General features: G+C 43.2%; 3 pseudogenes; all 3 read left to right on the forward strand.

Moving 5' to 3' along the window:
• Positions 1-1,830: 1,830 nt before the first annotated feature.
• On the forward strand, positions 1,831-5,169 carry LOC146550421 (tonsoku-like protein; annotated as a pseudogene).
• Positions 5,170-9,772: 4,603 nt separating this feature from the next.
• LOC146550422 (tonsoku-like protein) lies at positions 9,773-12,485 on the forward strand (annotated as a pseudogene).
• Positions 12,486-17,088: 4,603 nt separating this feature from the next.
• LOC146550423 (tonsoku-like protein) lies at positions 17,089-19,801 on the forward strand (annotated as a pseudogene).
• Positions 19,802-22,477: the final 2,676 nt, after the last annotated feature.

A 22,477-nucleotide genomic window follows, 5' to 3' on the forward strand; every position in this document is an offset into this window, starting at 1 on the left:
AAGGCACAGCTCTGCTATCACTTCTGACATACATGAAGACAGGAAAGTAAGCAGCAGTGATGTTTGTAGGGTTACTGAAGTTTGGCTAGCTGGTATATAGTGATGTGCTATGTGACTAGCGAAACAGCTATGTTAGCATAACATTAACACAGTGATGAAGGGGAACTTTTTTCCACTGGATAAGAATTAAGGTGAGGGTTCCCGATGGTTAGGGACAAATGCAGTGGCATGGCAGGATGCTGTAAACGGACCAAACTTCAGTCAAGAGAACAACTGAGATAATCCATCCACATACAGGTTAGTCATTAATGTGCTGCTGCATTGCCTGGGCTGTAGTTACATGGTAAGGTTTTAAAAACTGAGCTTTAAAATGAATAGTTGTAATAAAAACTGAGAGAGGCCGACAGTGATCGCTTACTTTTTGTAAGGGGCTTGTTGAGATTAAATAGAACAAGTTACAAAGCATTAAAACATGTTAAAAACACAACAGCCTTATTAAACGCAGAGTAGTTTGGGCCCAGAAGTAGGATTGATCACGTCATCACTTAAAGACCGGATAGACACATGGTGGAGTTACTTTGTTGTGTTTGTGTGTGTTTTTAAGTAGTTTTAAACTTTGTGATCCACAACAGGTAACAGTAAAAGATGAACATTTTTAAGCATAATGCTGTTACCAAACTACATTAATGGCCCAAAAACAGACCATAGAAAAAACCGTGGCTATGTGAAAAAAAATGATGACAACTAGTCCTAATTCAGGCTAATTGTTTTTTTGTTTTTTTGTTTTGTTTTTTTCCGACATCCCTCCACACACACAGGCTGTGCTGGCTCACAGAAAGAGTGGGTCATCAACATTATCAGGCAGCTGGTGTTCATAGCAAGCCTCACCAGACAGCTTCAGTCCATATCGGATGTACAGGATGGAGTTAAGGCTCTGCAAGGACATCTGATTTGTAAGTTTGCTTTTTACCACACTCATCTGGGCCAAGAGTAGAGGAAACTGCCTTATCTTCTGCAGCTGGAATTCAAAACAAGTATTTGAACTCGGACACGGCCTGCAGATTAGACTGGGTTTGTTTGGTTTTTCTTTTTCGTGCTTTTCCCACTTTTCTAGCTTGTTGTGCCCTTTTTCTTTCAGGATCTGCAGTTTCCTCCCTGTCCAGTAGAGGCCTCTCTCAGAGAAAGAACAGCTTGGGGATGCAGATGATGACGATTGGAGATCAGACACACCGCCCCCACCTCTCCTTATCCATGCTTGGGTCAGAAGTGGAATGCTCTTTTGCTGTTTGTTAGTTACGGATGGAGTAACACTAACTAAGGAAATACACACAACACAGTGATTGTGAATAAGTCACTCCAAGTGTGAAAAGGTGATAGTCAGAGTGAGACTACACATGAATTATTCAGGAAATGCACACTCAGTGAGAGAATAACTATAATTCAGTGTCACTAGGGGATATAACTTGAAGATGATGTGTCTTCATTTCTGATTCATTTTGAACAGTGATGAATGTGGAAGTAAATGAGCGCGAGCTGATCAAAACGGGCGAGCTGTTTTTACATATTTCTGCAGCCTGGATGCCGTGGGCTTTGTCCAGGAGTAAAAGATGACATCGCCCATTTCGGATCTTATATATAGTTATACCTTGGTGTTTTGTAGCATCACCTGACAAACTTTTACTTTCCTGATGTTTAGACTTTCTGATCCCTCCACAGACTCTGCTTTGTCTTTCTACAAAGAGTTGACGACATTAAATACAGATGTTTTAACAGTGCTTGAATGTTTTATTTTGTTTACTCTAGCCTCCAACTCAAACTTTGGTTGCTCCTATGCCCACGTCACTTCCTCCACCAATCAGAATGAGGGTCCGGGTTCAGGAAGACGTCTTCCTGATCCCAGTTCCACAAAGGTCGGTGAAAAGTTTTAAGTTTGAGCAGTACATAAAAATAAATCCCAATCTGATTGGTATAGTGTTTTTTTGTTGTTGTTGTTGTTGTTGTTTTTAATTTCTGTTTAATCGCCGGTCATTGCTCTGCATCCCAGTGAGGCCAACTCCTGCTCTGTGTCGTGGCTGTGTGAGCAGGCAGCTCAGCGTTACTACCAGAAATGTGGCCTCCTGCCTCGTCTCTCTCTGCAGAAAGAAGGCGCTCTGCTCTCCCCGCAGGACCAGCTACTGGCCGTCCTGCACACAAATGAAGAGGTGAGGTTGGATTAAAAAAAAAAAAAAAACCCTACAGTGACAAGAGGACGGCTATGACTGTGAAACAGCTTGCATGTCAGCCAGTGAGCATACTCCTTTTCTTAGGCAAAGTATGGCCCAAATTCATAAAATAGACTTTCTCATAGACACAGAGGTCTTTTCATTAAATCACTGATAGAAGGAATGGAGGTTCTAGGTCCTTCCACAATGACTTCATCTTTCTTACCCAGATGAGGCGTGCAGGTTTTAGACTGTATGATTCTGGTAAGAAGGTGAAGGGCTGATTATGTTAACAAGCTGCCTGAGAAACTACAATCTGAGAAACTGTAAAGATTAGAACCATTTCTATTACCAGACTGGATGCTGACTTGCTTTTGGAGCCAGCTTCCAGAAGACACTGAAGGAATCACAGTTTTTGGGATTGAATCCTTGGCTTCACTTTCCCGCACCAGTGCAGGATAACTGATGGGTTTGTGTTGTGGGTTCTGGCTGACGTTTGCTCGTGGGGATCTCCCTCCTCTCCCTGAGCGATACAAGAAGGCCTGTCAAAGTCTAGCAGTGGGTGAGCAACACAGAGGAAATGCATTATAAAACGGACACATGTGCATTCTTGTATTCTGTTATGAAGTACCATCTCTTTCTACCTGTAGATGAGAACAAGCGTGTCTCCCGGCTATGTGAGGTTCGGGACCGGGGTTCCTCCGTGTCAGGACTCCAAATGTCTCGGTTTGGCCGCCTCTTCCCTCAGCCCGCTCCTCCGTGCCCTAAAACTTCAGGCCAGCCTCACGGAGCTGCGAATTTCTGGAAACCGTATGTCTGACGACCTTCTCCCTGAGCTGATTGCCACAACGCTCACCATGCCTCGTCTGCAGCTGCTGGACATTTCTGCCAACTGCATTACAGGGGACGGCCTGGAGAAGGCTGTAAATGCTTTAAAGGGACAGAGTGCACCTGCATTCCCGGTAAGGGCCTCAGCTAGCCAATAGTGGCAGCTCCAGGTTTACCATCTAACCTGTATTTAAGTACCTCTGGTCTTAATAACTACCTTAGATCTTAATAACAAGCTAACCTGATTCATATCAATGATATCTGTCAGAGAGAATTGGCTCTCGTGATCATTTGCTTTTTCTGCTCGTTTCCACTCAAAGTGCCTGGAGGAGCTGGACCTCAGTATGAACCCACTGGGGGACGGCGTGTCTGAGTCTCTGTCCTGTCTGCTGTCCTGCTGCCCTGTGCTAGCCAAGCGGTCTCTGCAGGTCTCACTGCTCATTTCCTTCAGCAGCATCGACTGCTGCTAGCCAGCGCGCTCACAGGTGACTCTCTAACAAGCAGCTGACTGAAGCCTTAAGCTTCACTGAACTCCCATCCATAAGCAAAACTGCAACTAACTTTACATCTTCTGAACGTTCAGGCACAGGCCATTTGAAAGCAGTGTGCCTGTCCCTCAATCCCCTGGGCTCCACCGGCTTTGAGCTGGTGTTAAAGACTCTGCCCCTCCACTGCCTCACACACGTGGACCTGTCAGCTGTCTGCAGAGGGCCTGCTGATTACCCGGCACTGGAACACCTCGCCAAAGTCCTGTCACAGGTGTGCACGCAAAAATCATGCAATGTCATTTATTGTCGAAAGATATAATTGTGCAATCAGGTTAAGACTTTTGTGTTTTTGCAGGACGAGTGCTCTCTGACCCACCTCAGCCTGGCTGCAAATGGGCTGACAGACAGCAGTGTAGCTACCTTGGCGAGGTGTGTGTGTGTGTGTGTGAGGGCGTCATTTCTACGGCTCAGTTATTACTCATGTTAGTGGGGCTTTGCCTTTGTTTAAATTGTCACTCTTTACTGGCCTGTTGGACTTTTTCTTATTATTTCACAGGTGCCTCTCGTCGTGTCCCACACTGGTGAGTCTGAATCTGTCAGGAAATCCGTCTGTTACATCAGTGGGACTTCACAACATCCTGGCGTCTGTCAGAGAGGCCCGTCGACCACTGACACTTCTAAACCTCGAAGGTATGTCTGAACTTGGAGATACTCCATGGAGTTCCTTTTTTTTTCTAAAGCTATTCTTAGATTCACCGTTTCACACTAATTCACAATTTGGATTTCTTTGATGTTTTTATCACCTGTGCAAAGTTGTACTTGGCAACAGTTTCTTTCTTGCTATCAGTGCGTTTCCTTTTGACGCATTTCTAAGTTTGAACATTTAGTATGTATGCACAGAGGTGTTACATGATGATTACACACACAGACATTACAATATAGAAGTGTGGTTTAAAGATTTAAAAAAAAGATTAGCTGTGAATTAATTTTCCATTTTATGGAGCAGAAAACATTGCTGAATGCTAGCTAACAGGCTACATTTGGATGTCAAATATTTATAGGGGGGAAAATGGAAATTATGGATATGAAATAAAAATGATTCTTTGTTGCTTAACCTGCAGGTTGTCAGGTCTCTGGCCCCTGGGAGAGTCAAGACCTGGACAGTTTGTCAGAGCTGGTCCAGGATATCCGTCTTTGCTCTCAGACCCTCAACAAGCTGGACCGACAGACCTTGAAGCAGAGCTGGGACAGGACTCAGTCACACGGACACTTTCTCGACCGAAACTCCAAGTGCCTCCTCTCTGCCACCTCTACTTGAGGGTGGCAGGTGTGTTCATAATAAATAATTAATAATGAATTATTAATTTCCTAATAATTCATAATAAAAGTGGTCATTTTTATAAACATTTTGTTTAATGAGGCTACACCAAAAAGAAACAAGATAAAAACAAAATAAAGTGACATGGCGTCCACCGACAGTCTGTGGATAGCTTGTGTTTTATGCATTTTTGTCTGCCTTATTTATACATGTAAAGCTCTGTATCTGTATAAAGAGTTTGTGTTAGTGTGTGAGAGGTTTTGTGTCACAATGGTCCTGTTTTGTAGGATTTGATTTAAAAAAACAAACATAATTAAAGTAACCAACGATGCTATACGTTGACATCGTTCTTTCACTGTAAGACAAAGCAGGCTATGGTGAATAATCACAGCGATTTTCAGCTCTGAAGAAATCTATCTAGGAGCTATGACAGTGTAAAGACACCCTGCAATTTTAAATGTGTGGCGACATTTGAATGAGGCGCGTACCAGTAGAGGGAGCCAACGCACCACGAATGGTACACAGCCACAGATGCGCTTTGTGCAATGTATTTGTGACATGCAGGAGTGTCCGCAAAGAAATGTGGATAAGTTGTAAATCAAAAGCTAAAGAGCTCATTCTTGCACTGTTTTGATCAGAACACACGTGGGAATGTTCAAGTGTTGAGAATTTGTAATTATAAAGTGAATTAGGGAACGATATTAGATACTGCCACTGGCTAGATTTCAACCTGGGTCTCTCGCTCCCAAAGCGCGTTCTCTACGCCGCGGCCTGCCCTATAATATATTTCAAGCGTTTACCACAACTGAGAGGTGAAAACTGCCGTTTCTTCGTCTTACAAAATGTTCTGTAACTCCAAAAGTACACGGACTGTCGACATCATTCTTTCACTGTAACAATCAGCAGGCTTTAATAAAAAAGGAAAAAAAAATCAAGGCGGTTTTCAGGTCTCTAAAGAAAAATACATCTAGGAGATATGAGGAGTTGAAAACGCCTCTGTTACAGAATTTCAGCTGTCATTTTCACTCAAGTCTCCATAGACTTTGAATGTGGACATTTTTTAACTGTGTTGCTTCGAGGCCATTTGCGAGAAAACGGCAACTCCTACAATAATGACAGTGCCATTTTGTTAAAGGCAAGAAAAATACCTACATTTTGATGTATAATTTGTGTTAATGAAGGCAAAATTGAGCGTTTGTTCGGACATGAAGAAGAGATTGAGAAAGCGACAATGCATGGTGTGTTTGGCGTCCATAGCAACCATAACAACCAATATTGATTGATGGAAGAGATTTTGAGACAGGGGTAAAAAAAAAAAAAAAGGCAGAGAGAGCCCATTCTGTAGGCTCGCCTGTAGGCTTCTAGCAAGCGTAGCAAGTGAATTTCAGAGCCAGGGATTTTTTTTTTTTTTTTTTTTGTGTCCCCAGCATATGGTCCGCATGGGATTCGAACCACTGCCCTCTGTCCTCAATCTCTGCCATAGGGCCTGTCACGTTCCCATGAGCCACTCGGCGGCCCGGAATGACAGGGCAAAAGTGCTATATTTAAAGTGCACACCTGTGCAGCCGCACCCCAATTTTCGGCTCTTTTTCATTAGCTGGACACCAGGCCTTATCTAGTCAGCCGTTCCAACCACATCCCTGCCAATGTGTGCCTACGTCAAGCCGCATACAAGTGTAACGCTCACAATTTTCTGCTATCACTCTAAGTGTTAGTGACGTCACACCTATGCGCCACTGCCCTCTGTGGAGAATGGGAGAAATGTGCTTGCACCTCAACCTATGGACTCAGACGGACATTCAATCATCATCTTCCTCACTCAAGGTAACCTTATGGCTTGTAGGAACACTGCACGTGTATGATAAGACTGTAGCCGTTCAACCGGCCCTCGTAAGGTTGCTGAAGACAGTGAACACCGTGGAATTCTCAGTATCACTGTGGCCCTGGGTTTTTCCACTGTCCTGCTAAGTGCTTATGTAATTGTAACCAACATAGGAGAGAGACGTAACATCGTGGAAGAGACATAAAGTGAGTAAAAACGATCTAAATGCATTTAGAATATATTTAGAACTACAAATTACACTTTTCTTAGCAATTATTGTTTTTTATGTCAAGCTTCAAGCTAGCTTCTTTATTGGGGCTTGGGACCAGCAAAAGTGACCCGAAATTTGGTCTTTAAGTCTGGTCATTAGCATGTCTGGACCCAAACTACACTGCAGGTCCCAAAGTCAAATGATCACTGAGAGTTAAAAATCTGTCTGAAGTTAGAAGTTAGCAGAGAGTTAGCTCACTAGTTTCCGTCTAAATATAATATACCAGGTTCTGACTGAGGGATTTCTAAAACAAATTAAAAGGCACAGCTCTGCTATCACTTCTGACATACATGAAGACAGGAAAGTAAGCAGCAGTGATGTTTGTAGGGTTACTGAAGTTTGGCTTGCTGGTATATAGTGATGTGCTATGTGACTAGCGAAACAGCTATGTTAGCATAACATTAACACAGTGATGAAGGGGAACTTTTTTCCACTGGATAAGAATTAAGGTGAGGGTTCCCGATGGTTAGGGACAAATGCAGTGGCATGGCAGGATGCTGTAAACGGACCAAACTTCAGTCAAGAGAACAACTGAGATAATCCATCCACATACAGGTTAGTCATTAATGTGCTGCTGCATTGCCTGGGCTGTAGTTACATGGTAAGGTTTTAAAAACTGAGCTTTAAAATGAATAGTTGTAATAAAAACTGAGAGAGGCCGACAGTGATCACTTACTTTTTGTAAGGGGCTTGTTGAGATTAAATAGAACAAGTTACAAAGCATTAAAACATGTTAAAAACACAACAGCCTTATTAAACGCAGAGTAGTTTGGGCCCAGAAGTAGGATTGATCACGTCATCACTTAAAGACCGGATAGACACATGGTGGAGTTACTTTGTTGTGTTTGTGTGTGTTTTTAAGTAGTTTTAAACTTTGTGATCCACAACAGGTAACAGTAAAAGATGAACATTTTTAAGCATAATGCTGTTACCAAACTACATTAATGGCCCAAAAACAGACCATAGAAAAAACCGTGGCTATGTGAAAAAAAATGATGACAACTAGTCCTAATTCAGGCTAATTGTTTTTTTGTTTTTTTGTTTTGTTTTTTTCCCGACATCCCTCCACACACACAGGCTGTGCTGGCTCACAGAAAGAGTGGGTCATCAACATTATCAGGCAGCTGGTGTTCATAGCAAGCCTCACCAGACAGCTTCAGTCCATATCGGATGTACAGGATGGAGTTAAGGCTCTGCAAGGACATCTGATTTGTAAGTTTGCTTTTTACCACACTCATCTGGGCCAAGAGTAGAGGAAACTGCCTTATCTTCTGCAGCTGGAATTCAAAACAAGTATTTGAACTCGGACACGGCCTGCAGATTAGACTGGGTTTGTTTGGTTTTTCTTTTTCGTGCTTTTCCCACTTTTCTAGCTTGTTGTGCCCTTTTTCTTTCAGGATCTGCAGTTTCCTCCCTGTCCAGTAGAGGCCTCTCTCAGAGAAAGAACAGCTTGGGGATGCAGATGATGACGATTGGAGATCAGACACACCGCCCCCACCTCTCCTTATCCATGCTTAGGTCAGAAGTGGAATGCTCTTTTGCTGTTTGTTAGTTACGGATGGAGTAACACTAACTAAGGAAATACACACAACACAGTGATTGTGAATAAGTCACTCCAAGTGTGAAAAGGTGATAGTCAGAGTGAGACTACACATGAATTATTCAGGAAATGCACACTCAGTGAGAGAATAACTATAATTCAGTGTCACTAGGGGATATAACTTGAAGATGATGTGTCTTCATTTCTGATTCATTTTGAACAGTGATGAATGTGGAAGTAAATGAGCGCGAGCTGATCAAAACGGGCGAGCTGTTTTTACATATTTCTGCAGCCTGGATGCCGTGGGCTTTGTCCAGGAGTAAAAGATGACATCGCCCATTTCGGATCTTATATATAGTTATACCTTGGTGTTTTGTAGCATCACCTGACAAACTTTTACTTTCCTGATGTTTAGACTTTCTGATCCCTCCACAGACTCTGCTTTGTCTTTCTACAAAGAGTTGACGACATTAAATACAGATGTTTTAACAGTGCTTGAATGTTTTATTTTGTTTACTCTAGCCTCCAACTCAAACTTTGGTTGCTCCTATGCCCACGTCACTTCCTCCACCAATCAGAATGAGGGTCCGGGTTCAGGAAGACGTCTTCCTGATCCCAGTTCCACAAAGGTCGGTGAAAAGTTTTAAGTTTGAGCAGTACATAAAAATAAATCCCAATCTGATTGGTATAGTGTTTTTTTGTTGTTGTTGTTGTTGTTGTTTTTAATTTCTGTTTAATCACCGGTCATTGCTCTGCATCCCAGTGAGGCCAACTCCTGCTCTGTGTCATGGCTGTGTGAGCAGGCAGCTCAGCGTTACTACCAGAAATGTGGCCTCCTGCCTCGTCTCTCTCTGCAGAAAGAAGGCGCTCTGCTCTCCCCGCAGGACCAGCTACTGGCCGTCCTGCACACAAATGAAGAGGTGAGGTGACACTGAGGAGAGCCAGAAGTGACCATACTTGGACCACAGACAATTTAAAAGATGCTGAAGACTACCATGATTGGTTGATGAAGTCTGATCACGAGTGTTTAAGACAAATGTTGTCACCGTTGCTATCTTGGATTAAAAAAAAAAAAACAACCCACAGTGACAAGAGGACGGCTATGACTGTGAAACAGCTTGCATGTCAGCCAGTGAGCATACTCCTTTTCTTAGGCAAAGTATGGCCCAAATTCATAAAATAGACTTTCTCATAGACACAGAGGTCTTTTCATTAAATCACTGATAGAAGGAATGGAGGTTCTAGGTCCTTCCGCAATGACTTCATCTTTCTTACCCAGATGAGGCGTGCAGGTTTTAGACTGTATGATTCTGGTAAGAAGGTGAAGGGCTGATTATGTTAACAAGCTGCCTGAGAAACTACAATCTGAGAAACTGTAAAGATTAGAACCATTTCTATTACCAGACTGGATGCTGACTTGCTTTTGGAGCCAGCTTCCAGAAGACACTGAAGGAATCACAGTTTTTGGGATTGAATCCTTGGCTTCACTTTCCCGCACCAGTGCAGGATAACTGATGGGTTTGTGTTGCGGGTTCTGGCTGACGTTTGCTCGTGGGGATCTCCCTCCTCTCCCTGAGCGATACAAGAAGGCCTGTCAAAGTCTAGCAGTGGGTGAGCAACACAGAGGAAATGCATTATAAAACGGACACATGTGCATTCTTGTATTCTGTTATGAAGTACCATCTCTTTCTACCTGTAGATGAGAACAAGCGTGTCTCCCGGCTATGTGAGGTTCGGGACCGGGGTTCCTCCGTGTCAGGACTCCAAATGTCTCGGTTTGGCCGCCTCTTCCCTCAGCCCGCTCCTCCGTGCCCTAAAACTTCAGGCCAGCCTCACGGAGCTGCGAATTTCTGGAAACCGTATGTCTGACGACCTTCTCCCTGAGCTGATTGCCACAACGCTCACCATGCCTCGTCTGCAGCTGCTGGACATTTCTGCCAACTGCATTACAGGGGACGGCCTGGAGAAGGCTGTAAATGCTTTAAAGGGACAGAGTGCACCTGCATTCCCGGTAAGGGCCTCAGCTAGCCAATAGTGGCAGCTCCAGGTTTACCATCTAACCTGTATTTAAGTACCTCTGGTCTTAATAACTACCTTAGATCTTAATAACAAGCTAACCTGATTCATATCAATGATATCTGTCAGAGAGAATTGGCTCTCGTGATCATTTGCTTTTTCTGCTCGTTTCCACTCAAAGTGCCTGGAGGAGCTGGACCTCAGTATGAACCCACTGGGGGACGGCGTGTCTGAGTCTCTGTCCTGTCTGCTGTCCTGCTGCCCTGTGCTAGCCAAGCGGTCTCTGCAGGTCTCACTGCTCATTTCCTTCAGCAGCATCGACTGCTGCTAGCCAGCGCGCTCACAGGTGACTCTCTAACAAGCAGCTGACTGAAGCCTTAAGCTTCACTGAACTCCCATCCATAAGCAAAACTGCAACTAACTTTACATCTTCTGAACGTTCAGGCACAGGCCATTTGAAAGCAGTGTGCCTGTCCCTCAATCCCCTGGGCTCCACCGGCTTTGAGCTGGTGTTAAAGACTCTGCCCCTCCACTGCCTCACACACGTGGACCTGTCAGCTGTCTGCAGAGGGCCTGCTGATTACCCGGCACTGGAACACCTCGCCAAAGTCCTGTCACAGGTGTGCACGCAAAAATCATGCAATGTCATTTATTGTCGAAAGATATAATTGTGCAATCAGGTTAAGACTTTTGTGTTTTTGCAGGACGAGTGCTCTCTGACCCACCTCAGCCTGGCTGCAAATGGGCTGACAGACAGCAGTGTAGCTACCTTGGCGAGGTGTGTGTGTGTGTGTGTGAGGGCGTCATTTCTACGGCTCAGTTATTACTCATGTTAGTGGGGCTTTGCCTTTGTTTAAATTGTCACTCTTTACTGGCCTGTTGGACTTTTTCTTATTATTTCACAGGTGCCTCTCGTCGTGTCCCACACTGGTGAGTCTGAATCTGTCAGGAAATCCGTCTGTTACATCAGTGGGACTTCACAACATCCTGGCGTCTGTCAGAGAGGCCCGTCGACCACTGACACTTCTAAACCTCGAAGGTATGTCTGAACTTGGAGATACTCCATGGAGTTCCTTTTTTTTTCTAAAGCTATTCTTAGATTCACCGTTTCACACTAATTCACAATTTGGATTTCTTTGATGTTTTTATCACCTGTGCAAAGTTGTACTTGGCAACAGTTTCTTTCTTGCTATCAGTGCGTTTCCTTTTGACGCATTTCTAAGTTTGAACATTTAGTATGTATGCACAGAGGTGTTACATGATGATTACACACACAGACATTACAATATAGAAGTGTGGTTTAAAGATTTAAAAAAAAGATTAGCTGTGAATTAATTTTCCATTTTATGGAGCAGAAAACATTGCTGAATGCTAGCTAACAGGCTACATTTGGATGTCAAATATTTATAGGGGGGAAAATGGAAATTATGGATATGAAATAAAAATGATTCTTTGTTGCTTAACCTGCAGGTTGTCAGGTCTCTGGCCCCTGGGAGAGTCAAGACCTGGACAGTTTGTCAGAGCTGGTCCAGGATATCCGTCTTTGCTCTCAGACCCTCAACAAGCTGGACCGACAGACCTTGAAGCAGAGCTGGGACAGGACTCAGTCACACGGACACTTTCTCGACCGAAACTCCAAGTGCCTCCTCTCTGCCACCTCTACTTGAGGGTGGCAGGTGTGTTCATAATAAATAATTAATAATGAATTATTAATTTCCTAATAATTCATAATAAAAGTGGTCATTTTTATAAACATTTTGTTTAATGAGGCTACACCAAAAAGAAACAAGATAAAAACAAAATAAAGTGACATGGCGTCCACCGACAGTCTGTGGATAGCTTGTGTTTTATGCATTTTTGTCTGCCTTATTTATACATGTAAAGCTCTGTATCTGTATAAAGAGTTTGTGTTAGTGTGTGAGAGGTTTTGTGTCACAATGGTCCTGTTTTGTAGGATTTGATTTAAAAAAACAAACATAATTAAAGTAACCAACGATGCTATACGTTGACATCGTTCTTTCACTGTAAGACAAAGCAGGCTATGGTGAATAATCACAGCGATTTTCAGCTCTGAAGAAATCTATCTAGGAGCTATGACAGTGTAAAGACACCCTGCAATTTTAAATGTGTGGCGACATTTGAATGAGGCGCGTACCAGTAGAGGGAGCCAACGCACCACGAATGGTACACAGCCACAGATGCGCTTTGTGCAATGTATTTGTGACATGCAGGAGTGTCCGCAAAGAAATGTGGATAAGTTGTAAATCAAAAGCTAAAGAGCTCATTCTTGCACTGTTTTGATCAGAACACACGTGGGAATGTTCAAGTGTTGAGAATTTGTAATTATAAAGTGAATTAGGGAACGATATTAGATACTGCCACTGGCTAGATTTCAACCTGGGTCTCTCGCTCCCAAAGCGCGTTCTCTACGCCGCGGCCTGCCCTATAATATATTTCAAGCGTTTACCACAACTGAGAGGTGAAAACTGCCGTTTCTTCGTCTTACAAAATGTTCTGTAACTCCAAAAGTACACGGACTGTCGACATCATTCTTTCACTGTAACAATCAGCAGGCTTTAATAAAAAAGGAAAAAAAAATCAAGGCGGTTTTCAGGTCTCTAAAGAAAAATACATCTAGGAGATATGAGGAGTTGAAAACGCCTCTGTTACAGAATTTCAGCTGTCATTTTCACTCAAGTCTCCATAGACTTTGAATGTGGACATTTTTTAACTGTGTTGCTTCGAGGCCATTTGCGAGAAAACGGCAACTCCTACAATAATGACAGTGCCATTTTGTTAAAGGCAAGAAAAATACCTACATTTTGATGTATAATTTGTGTTAATGAAGGCAAAATTGAGCGTTTGTTCGGACATGAAGAAGAGATTGAGAAAGCGACAATGCATGGTGTGTTTGGCGTCCATAGCAACCATAACAACCAATATTGATTGATGGAAGAGATTTTGAGACAGGGGTAAAAAAAAAAAAAAAGGCAGAGAGAGCCCATTCTGTAGGCTCGCCTGTAGGCTTCTAGCAAGCGTAGCAAGTGAATTTCAGAGCCAGGGATTTTTTTTTTTTTTTTTTTTGTGTCCCCAGCATATGGTCCGCATGGGATTCGAACCACTGCCCTCTGTCCTCAATCTCTGCCATAGGGCCTGTCACGTTCCCATGAGCCACTCGGCGGCCCGGAATGACAGGGCAAAAGTGCTATATTTAAAGTGCACACCTGTGCAGCCGCACCCCAATTTTCGGCTCTTTTTCATTAGCTGGACACCAGGCCTTATCTAGTCAGCCGTTCCAACCACATCCCTGCCAATGTGTGCCTACGTCAAGCCGCATACAAGTGTAACGCTCACAATTTTCTGCTATCACTCTAAGTGTTAGTGACGTCACACCTATGCGCCACTGCCCTCTGTGGAGAATGGGAGAAATGTGCTTGCACCTCAACCTATGGACTCAGACGGACATTCAATCATCATCTTCCTCACTCAAGGTAACCTTATGGCTTGTAGGAACACTGCACGTGTATGATAAGACTGTAGCCGTTCAACCGGCCCTCGTAAGGTTGCTGAAGACAGTGAACACCGTGGAATTCTCAGTATCACTGTGGCCCTGGGTTTTTCCACTGTCCTGCTAAGTGCTTATGTAATTGTAACCAACATAGGAGAGAGACGTAACATCGTGGAAGAGACATAAAGTGAGTAAAAACGATCTAAATGCATTTAGAATATATTTAGAACTACAAATTACACTTTTCTTAGCAATTATTGTTTTTTATGTCAAGCTTCAAGCTAGCTTCTTTATTGGGGCTTGGGACCAGCAAAAGTGACCCGAAATTTGGTCTTTAAGTCTGGTCATTAGCATGTCTGGACCCAAACTACACTGCAGGTCCCAAAGTCAAATGATCACTGAGAGTTAAAAATCTGTCTGAAGTTAGAAGTTAGCAGAGAGTTAGCTCACTAGTTTCCGTCTAAATATAATATACCAGGTTCTGACTGAGGGATTTCTAAAACAAATTAAAAGGCACAGCTCTGCTATCACTTCTGACATACATGAAGACAGGAAAGTAAGCAGCAGTGATGTTTGTAGGGTTACTGAAGTTTGGCTTGCTGGTATATAGTGATGTGCTATGTGACTAGCGAAACAGCTATGTTAGCATAACATTAACACAGTGATGAAGGGGAACTTTTTTCCACTGGATAAGAATTAAGGTGAGGGTTCCCGATGGTTAGGGACAAATGCAGTGGCATGGCAGGATGCTGTAAACGGACCAAACTTCAGTCAAGAGAACAACTGAGATAATCCATCCACATACAGGTTAGTCATTAATGTGCTGCTGCATTGCCTGGGCTGTAGTTACATGGTAAGGTTTTAAAAACTGAGCTTTAAAATGAATAGTTGTAATAAAAACTGAGAGAGGCCGACAGTGATCACTTACTTTTTGTAAGGGGCTTGTTGAGATTAAATAGAACAAGTTACAAAGCATTAAAACATGTTAAAAACACAACAGCCTTATTAAACGCAGAGTAGTTTGGGCCCAGAAGTAGGATTGATCACGTCATCACTTAAAGACCGGATAGACACATGGTGGAGTTACTTTGTTGTGTTTGTGTGTGTTTTTAAGTAGTTTTAAACTTTGTGATCCACAACAGGTAACAGTAAAAGATGAACATTTTTAAGCATAATGCTGTTACCAAACTACATTAATGGCCCAAAAACAGACCATAGAAAAAACCGTGGCTATGTGAAAAAAAATGATGACAACTAGTCCTAATTCAGGCTAATTGTTTTTTTGTTTTTTTGTTTTGTTTTTTTCCCGACATCCCTCCACACACACAGGCTGTGCTGGCTCACAGAAAGAGTGGGTCATCAACATTATCAGGCAGCTGGTGTTCATAGCAAGCCTCACCAGACAGCTTCAGTCCATATCGGATGTACAGGATGGAGTTAAGGCTCTGCAAGGACATCTGATTTGTAAGTTTGCTTTTTACCACACTCATCTGGGCCAAGAGTAGAGGAAACTGCCTTATCTTCTGCAGCTGGAATTCAAAACAAGTATTTGAACTCGGACACGGCCTGCAGATTAGACTGGGTTTGTTTGGTTTTTCTTTTTCGTGCTTTTCCCACTTTTCTAGCTTGTTGTGCCCTTTTTCTTTCAGGATCTGCAGTTTCCTCCCTGTCCAGTAGAGGCCTCTCTCAGAGAAAGAACAGCTTGGGGATGCAGATGATGACGATTGGAGATCAGACACACCGCCCCCACCTCTCCTTATCCATGCTTAGGTCAGAAGTGGAATGCTCTTTTGCTGTTTGTTAGTTACGGATGGAGTAACACTAACTAAGGAAATACACACAACACAGTGATTGTGAATAAGTCACTCCAAGTGTGAAAAGGTGATAGTCAGAGTGAGACTACACATGAATTATTCAGGAAATGCACACTCAGTGAGAGAATAACTATAATTCAGTGTCACTAGGGGATATAACTTGAAGATGATGTGTCTTCATTTCTGATTCATTTTGAACAGTGATGAATGTGGAAGTAAATGAGCGCGAGCTGATCAAAACGGGCGAGCTGTTTTTACATATTTCTGCAGCCTGGATGCCGTGGGCTTTGTCCAGGAGTAAAAGATGACATCGCCCATTTCGGATCTTATATATAGTTATACCTTGGTGTTTTGTAGCATCACCTGACAAACTTTTACTTTCCTGATGTTTAGACTTTCTGATCCCTCCACAGACTCTGCTTTGTCTTTCTACAAAGAGTTGACGACATTAAATACAGATGTTTTAACAGTGCTTGAATGTTTTATTTTGTTTACTCTAGCCTCCAACTCAAACTTTGGTTGCTCCTATGCCCACGTCACTTCCTCCACCAATCAGAATGAGGGTCCGGGTTCAGGAAGACGTCTTCCTGATCCCAGTTCCACAAAGGTCGGTGAAAAGTTTTAAGTTTGAGCAGTACATAAAAATAAATCCCAATCTGATTGGTATAGTGTTTTTTTGTTGTTGTTGTTGTTGTTGTTTTTAATTTCTGTTTAATCACCGGTCATTGCTCTGCATCCCAGTGAGGCCAACTCCTGCTCTGTGTCATGGCTGTGTGAGCAGGCAGCTCAGCGTTACTACCAGAAATGTGGCCTCCTGCCTCGTCTCTCTCTGCAGAAAGAAGGCGCTCTGCTCTCCCCGCAGGACCAGCTACTGGCCGTCCTGCACACAAATGAAGAGGTGAGGTGACACTGAGGAGAGCCAGAAGTGACCATACTTGGACCACAGACAATTTAAAAGATGCTGAAGACTACCATGATTGGTTGATGAAGTCTGATCACGAGTGTTTAAGACAAATGTTGTCACCGTTGCTATCTTGGATTAAAAAAAAAAAAACAACCCACAGTGACAAGAGGACGGCTATGACTGTGAAACAGCTTGCATGTCAGCCAGTGAGCATACTCCTTTTCTTAGGCAAAGTATGGCCCAAATTCATAAAATAGACTTTCTCATAGACACAGAGGTCTTTTCATTAAATCACTGATAGAAGGAATGGAGGTTCTAGGTCCTTCCGCAATGACTTCATCTTTCTTACCCAGATGAGGCGTGCAGGTTTTAGACTGTATGATTCTGGTAAGAAGGTGAAGGGCTGATTATGTTAACAAGCTGCCTGAGAAACTACAATCTGAGAAACTGTAAAGATTAGAACCATTTCTATTACCAGACTGGATGCTGACTTGCTTTTGGAGCCAGCTTCCAGAAGACACTGAAGGAATCACAGTTTTTGGGATTGAATCCTTGGCTTCACTTTCCCGCACCAGTGCAGGATAACTGATGGGTTTGTGTTGCGGGTTCTGGCTGACGTTTGCTCGTGGGGATCTCCCTCCTCTCCCTGAGCGATACAAGAAGGCCTGTCAAAGTCTAGCAGTGGGTGAGCAACACAGAGGAAATGCATTATAAAACGGACACATGTGCATTCTTGTATTCTGTTATGAAGTACCATCTCTTTCTACCTGTAGATGAGAACAAGCGTGTCTCCCGGCTATGTGAGGTTCGGGACCGGGGTTCCTCCGTGTCAGGACTCCAAATGTCTCGGTTTGGCCGCCTCTTCCCTCAGCCCGCTCCTCCGTGCCCTAAAACTTCAGGCCAGCCTCACGGAGCTGCGAATTTCTGGAAACCGTATGTCTGACGACCTTCTCCCTGAGCTGATTGCCACAACGCTCACCATGCCTCGTCTGCAGCTGCTGGACATTTCTGCCAACTGCATTACAGGGGACGGCCTGGAGAAGGCTGTAAATGCTTTAAAGGGACAGAGTGCACCTGCATTCCCGGTAAGGGCCTCAGCTAGCCAATAGTGGCAGCTCCAGGTTTACCATCTAACCTGTATTTAAGTACCTCTGGTCTTAATAACTACCTTAGATCTTAATAACAAGCTAACCTGATTCATATCAATGATATCTGTCAGAGAGAATTGGCTCTCGTGATCATTTGCTTTTTCTGCTCGTTTCCACTCAAAGTGCCTGGAGGAGCTGGACCTCAGTATGAACCCACTGGGGGACGGCGTGTCTGAGTCTCTGTCCTGTCTGCTGTCCTGCTGCCCTGTGCTAGCCAAGCGGTCTCTGCAGGTCTCACTGCTCATTTCCTTCAGCAGCATCGACTGCTGCTAGCCAGCGCGCTCACAGGTGACTCTAACAAGCAGCTGACTGAAGCCTTAAGCTTCACTGAACTCCCATCCATAAGCAAAACTGCAACTAACTTTACATCTTCTGAACGTTCAGGCACAGGCCATTTGAAAGCAGTGTGCCTGTCCCTCAATCCCCTGGGCTCCACCGACTTTGAGCTGGTGTTAAAGACTCTGCCCCTCCACTGCCTCCCACACGTGGACCTGTCAGCTGTCTGCAGAGGGCCTGCTGATTACCCGGCACTGGAACACCTCGCCAAAGTCCTGTCACAGGTGTGCACGCAAAAATCATGCAATGTCATTTATTGTCGAAAGATATAATTGTGCAATCAGGTTAAGACTTTTGTGTTTTTGCAGGACGAGTGCTCTCTGACCCACCTCAGCCTGGCTGCAAATGGGCTGACAGACAGCAGTGTAGCTACCTTGGCGAGGTGTGTGTGTGTGTGTGTGTGAGGGCGTCATTTCTACGGCTCAGTTATTACTCATGTTAGTGGGGCTTTGCCTTTGTTTAAATTGTCACTCTTTACTGGCCTGTTGGACTTTTTCTTATTATTTCACAGGTGCCTCTCGTCGTGTCCCACACTGGTGAGTCTGAATCTGTCAGGAAATCCGTCTGTTACATCAGTGGGACTTCACAACATCCTGGCGTCTGTCAGAGAGGCCCGTCGACCACTGACACTTCTAAACCTCGAAGGTATGTCTGAACTTGGAGATACTCCATGGAGTTCCTTTTTTTTTCTAAAGCTATTCTTAGATTCACCGTTTCACACTAATTCACAATTTGGATTTCTTTGATGTTTTTATCACCTGTGCAAAGTTGTACTTGGCAACAGTTTCTTTCTTGCTATCAGTGCGTTTCCTTTTGACGCATTTCTAAGTTTGAACATTTAGTATGTATGCACAGAGGTGTTACATGATGATTACACACACAGACATTACAATATAGAAGTGTGGTTTAAAGATTTAAAAAAAAAGATTAGCTGTGAATTAATTTTCCATTTTATGGAGCAGAAAACATTGCTGAATGCTAGCTAACAGGCTACATTTGGATGTCAAATATTTATAGGGGGGAAAATGGAAATTATGGATATGAAATAAAATGATTCTTTGTTGCTTAACCTGCAGGTTGTCAGGTCTCTGGCCCCTGGGAGAGTCAAGACCTGGACAGTTTGTCAGAGCTGGTCCAGGATATCCGTCTTTGCTCTCAGACCCTCAACAAGCTGGACCGACAGACCTTGAAGCAGAGCTGGGACAGGACTCAGTCACACGGACACTTTCTCGACCGAAACTCCAAGTGCCTCCTCTCTGCCACCTCTACTTGAGGGTGGCAGGTGTGTTCATAATAAATAATTAATAATGAATTATTAATTTCCTAATAATTCATAATAAAAGTGGTCATTTTTATAAACATTTTGTTTAATGAGGCTACACCAAAAAGAAACAAGATAAAAACAAAATAAAGTGACATGGCGTCCACCGACAGTCTGTGGATAGCTTGTGTTTTATGCATTTTTGTCTGCCTTATTTATACATGTAAAGCTCTGTATCTGTATAAAGAGTTTGTGTTAGTGTGTGAGAGGTTTTGTGTCACAATGGTCCTGTTTTGTAGGATTTGATTTAAAAAAACAAACATAATTAAAGTAACCAACGATGCTATACGTTGACATCGTTCTTTCACTGTAAGACAAAGCAGGCTATGGTGAATAATCACAGCGATTTTCAGCTCTGAAGAAATCTATCTAGGAGCTATGACAGTGTAAAGACACCCTGCAATTTTAAATGTGTGGCGACATTTGAATGAGGCGCGTACCAGTAGAGGGAGCCAACGCACCACGAATGGTACACAGCCACAGATGCGCTTTGTGCAATGTATTTGTGACATGCAGGAGTGTCCGCAAAGAAATGTGGATAAGTTGTAAATCAAAAGCTAAAGAGCTCATTCTTGCACTGTTTTGATCAGAACACACGTGGGAATGTTCAAGTGTTGAGAATTTGTAATTATAAAGTGAATTAGGGAACGATATTAGATACTGCCACTGGCTAGATTTCAACCTGGGTCTCTCGCTCCCAAAGCGCGTTCTCTACGCCGCGGCCTGCCCTATAATATATTTCAAGCGTTTACCACAACTGAGAGGTGAAAACTGCCGTTTCTTCGTCTTACAAAATGTTCTGTAACTCCAAAAGTACACGGACTGTCGACATCATTCTTTCACTGTAACAATCAGCAGGCTTTAATAAAAAAGGAAAAAAAAAATCAAGGCGGTTTTCAGGTCTCTAAAGAAAAATACATCTAGGAGATATGAGGAGTTGAAAACGCCTCTGTTACAGAATTTCAGCTGTCATTTTCACTCAAGTCTCCATAGACTTTGAATGTGGACATTTTTTAACTGTGTTGCTTCGAGGCCATTTGCGAGAAAACGGCAACTCCTACAATAATGACAGTGCCATTTTGTTAAAGGCAAGAAAAATACCTACATTTTGATGTATAATTTGTGTTAATGAAGGCAAAATTGAGCGTTTGTTCGGACATGAAGAAGAGATTGCGAAAGCGACAATGCATGGTGTGTTTGGCGTCCATAGCAACCATAACAACCAATATTGATTGATGGAAGAGATTTTGAGACAGGGGTAAAAAAAAAAAAAAAAGGCAGAGAGAGCCCATTCTGTAGGCTCGCCTGTAGGCTTCTAGCAAGCGTAGCAAGTGAATTTCAGAGCCAGGGATTTTTTTTTTTTTTTTTTTTTTTTTTGTGTCCCCAGCATATGGTCCGCATGGGATTCGAACCACTGCCCTCTGTCCTCAATCTCTGCCATAGGGCCTGTCACGTTCCCATGAGCCACTCGGCGGCCCGGAATGACAGGGCAAAAGTGCTATATTTAAAGTGCACACCTGCGCAGCCGCACCCCAATTTTCGGCTCTTTTTCATTAGCTGGACACCAGGCCTTATCTAGTCAGCCGTTCCAACCACATCCCTGCCAATGTGTGCCTACGTCAAGCCGCATACAAGTGTAACGCTCACAATTTTCTGCTATCACTCTAAGGCAACTTAAGTGTTAGTGACGTCACACCTATGCGCCACTGCCCTCTGTGGAGAATGGGAGAAATGTGCTTGCACCTCAACCTATGGACTCAGACGGACATTCAATCATCATCTTCCTCACTCAAGGTAACCTTATGGCTTGTAGGAACACTGCACGTGTATGATAAGACTGTAGCCGTTCAACCGGCCCTCGTAAGGTTGCTGAAGACAGTGAACACCGTGGAATTCTCAGTATCACTGTGGCCCTGGGTTTTTCCACTGTCCTGCTAAGTGCTTATGTAATTGTAACCAACATAGGAGAGAGACGTAACATCGTGGAAGAGACATAAAGTGAGTAAAAACGATCTAAATGCATTTAGAATATATTTAGAACTACAAATTACACTTTTCTTAGCAATTATTGTTTTTTATGTCAAGCTTCAAGCTAGCTTCTTTATTGGGGCTTGGGACCAGCAAAAGTGACCCGAAATTTGGTCTTTAAGTCTGGTCATTAGCGTGTCTGGACCCAAACTACACTGCAGGTCCCAAAGTCAAATGATCACTGAGAGTTAAAAATCTGTCTGAAGTTAGAAGTTAGCAGAGAGTTAGCTCACTAGTTTCCGTCTAAATATAATATACCAGGTTCTGACTGAGGGATTTCTAAAACAAATTAAAAGGCACAGCTCTGCTATCACTTCTGACATACATGAAGACAGGAAAGTAAGCAGCAGTGATGTTTGTAGGGTTACTGAAGTTTGGCTTGCTGGTATATAGTGATGTGCTATGTGACTAGCGAAACAGCTATGTTAGCATAACATTAACACAGTGATGAAGGGGAACTTTTTTCCACTGGATAAGAATTAAGGTGAGGGTTCCCGATGGTTAGGGACAAATGCAGTGGCATGGCAGGATGCTGTAAACGGACCAAACTTCAGTCAAGAGAACAACTGAGATAATCCATCCACATACAGGTTAGTCATTAATGTGCTGCTGCATTGCCTGGGCTGTAGTTACATGGTAAGGTTTTAAAAACTGAGCTTTAAAATGAATAGTTGTAATAAAAACTGAGAGAGGCCGACAGTGATCACTTACTTTTTGTAAGGGGCTTGTTGAGATTAAATAGAACAAGTTACAAAGCATTAAAACATGTTAAAAACACAACAGCCTTATTAAACGCAGAGTAGTTTGGGCCCAGAAGTAGGATTGATCACGTCATCACTTAAAGACCGGATAGACACATGGTGGAGTTACTTTGTTGTGTTTGTGTGTGTTTTTAAGTAGTTTTAAACTTTGTGATCCACAACAGGTAACAGTA

The sequence above is a fragment of the Mchenga conophoros genome, linkage group LG20, assembly GCF_057382185.1.
Source record: "Mchenga conophoros isolate Kocher_MC1m ecotype Shallow Benthic linkage group LG20, M_conophoros_male_GT1.1, whole genome shotgun sequence".
Lineage (NCBI taxonomy): Eukaryota > Metazoa > Chordata > Actinopteri > Cichliformes > Cichlidae > Mchenga > Mchenga conophoros.